Source organism: Canis lupus, chromosome 22 (assembly GCF_011100685.1).
Source record: "Canis lupus familiaris isolate Mischka breed German Shepherd chromosome 22, alternate assembly UU_Cfam_GSD_1.0, whole genome shotgun sequence".
NCBI classification, from domain to species: Eukaryota; Metazoa; Chordata; class Mammalia; order Carnivora; family Canidae; genus Canis; species Canis lupus.
Window position 1 is genome coordinate 28,694,430 of NC_049243.1, and position 7,974 is coordinate 28,702,403.

Sequence of the window (7,974 nt, forward strand, 5' to 3'; positions counted from 1 at the left end):
ATGTAATTGCTTTTTTTCTTTTAAATATTTATTTATTTAGTTTTGAGGGTACGGACAGGCAGAAGGAGAGAGAAACTTAAGCAGACTCTGCACTGATTGCAGAGCTCCACAAGGAGCTCAATCTCACAACCCTGAGATCATGACATGAGCTGAGACCAAGAGTCCAATGCTTAACCACCTGCACCACCCAAGCACCCCTAGAAATGTATAATTTCTTAAGTCTAATGGGCCTTTCCTCAAACCTTCAGCTCTACCTGCTTCAATTTTTATAGTAAATTTCAGGATTTTCATTAATGTATAAATAAAATGTTATTGTATCATTGTAACCACAGCAACATTTACAAAAATATTTGTAAAACAGGTAACTGATAAAAAAATCACTTATATCTAAAATATACAAAGAACTCTTAAAACTCAACAAAAAAATTCAATTTTCAAAAATGAGCAAAGGAGCTGAATAGACATCTCACCATAAAAAGAAATATGGATCCCAAATAAACACATGAAAAGGTACTCACATTATTTGTTGTCAGGTAAACTAAAACAATGTGATATCATTATACACCTATTAAAAATGGTAAAAGTCCAAACAACTGATAATATCAATGGCTAATGATGTGAAAAAACAAGAATTCTTATTCTGCTTCTGGGAATAAAAAATGATAAAACCACTTTGGAAAACAATTTTGTACTTTCTTAAAAAGCTATATGTAGTCTACAATCCAACAACAATGCTCCTAGGTATCTAACCAACAAATCTGAAAATGTATGTGCACACAAAAATCTGCATGCAAATGTTTACAGCACCTTTACTTATAATCACAAAAACTGGAAGCAACAAAAATGTTCTTCAATAAGTGAATGGATAAACAAACTGTGGTATATCCATATAAAGAAGTCAGTCTCATAAGGCTATAGAAATGGCCAACCAGCTAGCTGTTGCCAGTGTTTAGGAGAAGTTAGAGATTTGAATAGGAGTAGTACAGGGTATTTCTTTAGAGTAGTGAAACTATCCTGTATGGTTGTGTAAGGGTAGATAAATGACTGTGCATTTGTCAAAACCTACAGAGCTTTGTGGCACAAAGAGTGGACCATGTTCCACATAATATAAAAAGGGAAATGGAAATTAAAATAACAATGAGATACCATAGCACACCTATTAGAACAGCCAAAATTCAGACCCTGACAACACCAAATGCTAGTAAGGATATGGGGCAACAGAAACTCTCATACGTTGCTCATAGGAAAGCAAAATGGTACAGCCACTTGGGAAGATGGTTTGACAGTTTCTTTCAAAACTAAACATACTCATAGCATACAATCTAGCAATCACACTTCTCAGTATCTACTGAAGAGTTGAAAATGTCCACACAAAAGCCTGCACTAAGATATTTACAGCAGCTTTGTATATAATAGACAAAACTTGGAATCAACCATTCTTTTAGTAGATGAATAAATAAATGAACTAGTCCATCCAGGTAATGAATATTATTCAGCACTAAAGGAAAAAAAAGAGCTATCAAGCCCTGAAAAAAACATAGAGAAAAATTAAATGTTTATTACTAAATGAAAGAAACTACTCTGCAAAGGCTACATACTGTATGATTCCAACTTCATATAGTTGGAAATTCTGGAAAAGGCAAAACTATGGAGACAGTAAAAAACCAGTCAGTAGGTGTCAGGGGTTTGTAAAGGGAATGAATAGGTAGGGTGGAGAAGAATTGTAGGGCAATGAAAACACTCTGTATTATACCGTCATGATGGAGACATGCCATAATATATTTATCTAAACCTATAGAATGTACCACACCAAGACTAAACTATAATGTAACCTATGGATTTTTAGTAATTACAATTTGTTAATATAGGCTCCTCACTTGTAATAAATATACCACTCTGATGTTGGATATTGCTTATAGTGGAGGCTGGGGAGAGAAGGTATATGGGAAATCTCTTTATCTTCTGCTCAATTCTGCTGTGAACCTAGAACTACTCTTAACTTTTTAAAAGACTGAACTTTAGTCTAAAATTGCTCTGAAAAAATCAGGTTTTAATTTAAAAAAAAAAAAGGACTTGGCACACCTGGGTGGCTCAGTTAGTTAAGCGTTCATCTTTGGCTCAGGTCATGATCCCAGGGTCCTGGGATGGAGCCCTGAGTTGGGCTCTCTGTTCAGTGGGAAGTGTTCTTCTCCCTCTCCCTGTGTGCTCTCTCTTGCTCTCACTCTCCTTCAAATATAAGTAAGTAAGTAAGTAAGTAAGTAAGTAAATAAATAAATAAATGTGAAGTTTAGTACATGTATTTTGAAAGAAATCATTCAGTAGCACCTGAATGGCTCAGTCAATCAAGCATCTGCCTTTGGCTCAGCTCATGATCCTGGAGTCCTGGGATGGAGTCCCACATCTGGCTTCCTGCTTGGCAGGGAGTCTGTTTCTCCCTTTGCCCCTCCCCTACTGATGCTCTCTCTCCCTAATAAATAAATAAAATCTTAAAAAAAAATTTCAGAAAATCAGGAAGTTCTAGAACAGAAGGCACACCATGACAAAAAGAATCTGCATAACAACTGTACAAAATAATCTCACTGAAAGAGGTTGAGCAAAAAGATGTTGCCCTAAGTAACTTTAGAAGTGGGTAGAGACTACAAGACTAAAGATAAAAGTAATTGAACATAAGAATTATATTATAGTTGATAAATTTCTATTTTTCACAAGAAGTTAATTCTGAAAGATTAACAAGCCTATTAGAATCAAACAAGTAAATGCATGGTAGATCATGGGAGCTGGATTTCTCACTATTGGAGTGAGAGTTTACACATAAGCAAGAAAGGAAGGCTAGAATGACCCATATGGTAATGGATTATAATTGGAGGCATAAATATAAATTCATATTTACCTTGATACAGATACAGATGGATACATAAATACTTAAACATATATGTATACACACAGGCTAATATGCTCACATATATTCCCTTCCTTTGCCAAATGAGAGGGCCTAGAAACAACAACACCCCAGTAGCAACAAACATACCTAGTGCCCAGATCTTGGTTTCTTCCAAAAAGAACTAAGCCTTCTTAGAGAAATAGATGATGATATAGCTAAGGTTGGAAGTATGCTAGATGAATCTGGACCAGCTGGAAGTGCTCAAAAGCACAGAAAATAATGTGAAGGATATGTCAAAGGGACAAAAGAGCCAACTGAAAGTTTCCAGTGACCAAAGCCAGAACAATTTGAGCTATGAAATAAATAAAGCAGTACTGGTTTATAACCCAAAGTACAAACTAAAAATCTGAGTTCATAGTGGTATAAATAGTTGAATGAAATAAATGGTGAAAAATAGATAAGTCTTCAATGAAGATGATTCCAAATAATTACATAGGTCCTCTTCAAGAAGGTGGAGCACACCTTCCTAAATATTGACTGTATATAGTGACTGCTTTCCTAAGAAGATAGTATGGAAATGAGGAGAAAAGAATAACTTTGCAGTGGAGAAACCTGACAACCACTACCTCAGCCACATGATTATGAGTACCATGAACAGTGATAAGTCATGTTGATAAGATATACCATTGATCTGATGAGAATGGTACTTTTTCTGTGGTCTTCATCCCTATAACTCATAACCCCATGGGCGGGGGTATGGACACGAGTTTAATCATGAGGAAACATGAGTTAAATATCAATTGGGGGGCTTTCTACAAAACATCTGACTAGTACTCCTCAAAAGTGTCAAGGTCATCAAAGAAGAGGAATATCCAAGAACTCTCATGGTTGAGAGGAGCCTGAGGAAACATGACTAAATGTAGTGTGGTATCCTGGACAGGATCCTAGATATCGAAAAGGACAGTAGGTACAAACTCAGGAAATCTGAATGAAGTATAGACTAATTAATAATAACATATCAATATACATTTGTTGTGACAAAAGTACCATACTAATAAAAGATGTGGATGAGCATCATTAACATAATGCTAAAGCTACTCCAAACTTTTGAAGTTCACATATATTTAAAAATGGCAGAAATTAGCATTGCTGCCTTGGGAAAGTCTCTAAAACTAATTAGAACAGGTCAAACCACACACAAAAAAAATCAGATTAATGCAGACCAGTAGGTAGCATAGTGTAATGAAAAAGAATACTGTTTCAGACCTAAACACTAGTTTGCCCCAGATACTACAGGCATGACATTCAACAAATCCTTTAATCCTTGTAGACTTTCACGTTTTATCTGTAAATTGTGGAAATTGGATACAATGATAGTATAGTGCCCCTCCAAAATGATTCTATAAACAAGCAAAATACATAACCTAAACCAAGAAGAATGCCAATAAGTTGTTCTATCACATCACACATAACTTGGGAGATACTTAATGACCTTTTCACTGATAAATACATTTTAATTTTAATGAAGCCACTTTTCTGAGACTTGGAAATCATACTGGAATATGAGGAAACAATGTTGCTTTATTATAGTAAATAGTGGTATCTCCTTTACAATTGTATTTTTATCTTAAAAAAATAAAAGGTAGGGGAAAAGGGAAAAGACTTTATACCTGTCTTATTCACATATTCTCAAATAATATCACATTTTAAATAATGTCACCCTCAGCTCCATAAAACGTTGTGCTGAATTGAGAAACTGTAACAAGAAACAAGGGGTGTAAAAGCTAAGTGTGTCATCAATTTTCAGTGCAAATACAAGATTAAGTCTTTTTCTCTCAAAAAGACCCTGATGGAATGGATAGAAGTCTTTCATGACTCACTTTTCTAAACTTGGTAGTCTATACTCCCAGAGGGACTACAAGGCCACTTAGGAGGTAAACGTGAAAGGAGGTAAAATGAAGAGCAAATCAGACTGGAGTTAGGACACCTGGATTCTAATTCTACCCTTTTCATTACTTAGCTAGCAGTTTCACCTTGAGTAAATATTTTTAATCTTGCTGAGCTTATTTGAGAAACATGGTGTTGGATCAGTCAGATGCTATAATAGAGTTAAACTCAGCAATGCATAGATTTGCTCCTTTCTTTTGAATAGCAAGGTTTAGAGAGGGAGTATTGTCTGTTCAGGGCTGGCTGAGCAAACCCCTGACCTCTGTGCTGAGCTGCCTGGCTAACACTCCAGACGTGGAGAGGCCACAGCCCACCTGGAGGGCAAAGGAAATGGTCCAGGAGCAATTGTTTCCATATGCATTTCCAGAGCTGAGACACAGGAGTGCTTTGGAGCTGGCAGGAAAGGGAAGCAATTTATCCTCTTTCACATCCTTCAGAAAGCTTCCTGGGAAGTTCATGACCTTGGTCTATCAAACACCTTTCTCAGTACTGATTCTTGAAAGGGAGTCAGAAGCAACCTTAAGAGTTAAGGACATTTAATTTTGAATTTCACTATATAAACCTTGCTTAGGAGCATAGCTTATAAACCAATCTCTTTGTACACAGGTTTAACAAAATCTGTTTAAACAGAATTTGGAAGAGTAATTATGCCAATGATATTGGCGATACATAGTAATGTCATAAACAATAAAGTCTGTGAGGTTATTGCAGTTTGCTTGAGTCATAAGTTTATCCTTGTAATAATTTTTTAGGCTTTGCCCACTGTAGTGTGTAGTACAATTGTAAATCAGCAAGTAAAAATTAGCAATGCCTTTGCTTCTCCATTGAAGCATATGAGTGTCTAGTGGCATGTCTAACACACATGAAGGAACATTCATTTTTTGCCTTTTCTTTACATTCTTTTCATAGGCATAGGTTCATATCAACCCACTCCCTACCAACACAGAGAGGAAGAAAATGGAATTTCCACTAATGACATATTTTTAAAAATTCTTACCAGTATAATGATAAGTGTACACTGGGAAAAAAAGGTATCTATGGCTATGGATGTTCATGCCCTCTGATAATTTTCCCCATCCCTCAATTATACTGACTTTTGATCGCCATTTGGGAAATTTATTTTCGGTGGTGCCTGAAGCCAACAATTATGTGCTTTAAATTGTGTACTTTAAATACATAGCTCTTCTCCTCACACATCTCAGGCTGCCACCAAGAGTTCTTGCAGTTCCTGTCTCCAGTTTGGTTTTAGCCCACAGCATAGGAACAAAGGGCCAACACTACCACTTCCATTTCTGGAGGACATGCAAATATACCATCTTGCAAATGTAACTGGAATGCTCTACTTAGCCCAGAGTACGAATAACTGATTGGTACCTAACAGTAATGTTGAGGCAATAAAATGTTTGATTTTGCATGGACATAATAAAATTATGGCTTGGTTGTTTTTAAGACTAAGTGAATAGCAGTAGGGAACAGATAAAAGTTGTTTCTTCAACTGCAGCTTGAGAACTAACTGGTGTCCTATCCAACACTGGAAAGGATATTTTCATCATACATATACGTTGGAGACTTAGCACAAACTTTTTTAAGTAGATGTTATTCAATTTCCATAAATACTGTTCCATAAAAATTAGGAAGCGCCATAAGCTTAAGCTGTACATTAAATGAAGGACTCATGAGGAAAAAGGGTATAATAAGAGAGAATACTATAAAACTAAAATTACATTTAAAAAAAGGAAACAAAAAATCCCGCAGAGCTATAAATGTCCTAATGGACAACACACAGTATGCCAGTGCATTGTATATAATAAACCTCTTATTTTGAATGGGTTACTGGAACAAGTCCCAAAGAAGCAAGACTTCCCAAAGAGGACAGGTCCCTGAGATGGTTTCTGTCAATATCTGGGGAATGATTCTTTCACAAGACTACGGGTTTCCATTGAGCTCCTCTTAACCTGTGGGATTTAGACAGAAGATGTAACCAAGTGTAGCATTCTACAGTCTGTAATAAAGCAAAACCCAAGTCTTTTAATATATTTTAAACAGGATGTTACTTTCCTAGATTGAGCGTGTCATGTACCCTGAGAGGTACATTGTTCTTTGCTGAAAACAGACCTACAAAATAGGGCTGCTGAGAAAAGAGATAATAGGGCCTGACAAGTAGAGAAATGGATTGCCTTTAGTTACCAGATGTCTAGATTTTTTATTTTAGTGTGTTGGTTTTTATAAGATCAGAATCATGTCTAAGAATTGGATCATCAATAATGAGAATGGCAACAACCTGATTCTGTTGGAATGGTTCTCAAAAAAAAAAAAAAAAAAAAAGTTACCATCATTTGGGGACCTCTTGAATCCTAATAATGAAAGGGAAAATTTAAAAATGATATAAGATAATATTAATTGAAGGGTGACTAAGTCAAATTTGTTGTTATTTACTTGAGAGATACTCTTTACTTAATCAGCTCCCTTCTGAATACCTGGATTCAGGTACTCCATTATGTACTCAAATAGTCTTTCTCTCTCTCCCCACCCCCCCCCCCCCACACACCCATCACCCATGAATGTCATAGTATGATAGATAAAAGCACTTTCTATTTTTCTAAAGAAATTAAAAAATACAGGTTCCTATTAAGTAAACTAAATGGTCACACAGTGCTAATAGGTACCTTCTAAATGACTATAAGCATTAAATTCATTACAGATATGTTTTATTTCTTGAAAAAGAAAATCTGGAGTATTCATTAATGTCTGACCTTACTAATACCTAAGTGCTAAATACAAAGACTAAAGCTCATTCAAAAGAAAATGGGAGTTGGAGGAGAATTGACTTATTTTTCTTATTCAGGGCATCTTTAAATCACATCAATATTTTTCTAATAACCATATAAATTCTCTGTTACAGATTGTATACTATTTGCATAACTCGTTTTGTTTTGTTTTTTTTTGTTTTTTTTTTTAATTTATTTTTTATTGGTGTTCAATTTACTAACATACAGAATAACACCCAGTGCCCGTCACCCATTCACTCCCACCCCCCGCCCTCCTCCCCTTCTACCACCCCTAGTTCGTTTCCCAGAGTTAGCAGTCTTTACGTTCTGTCTCCCTTTCTGATATTTCCCACACATTTCTTCTCCCTTCCCTTATAT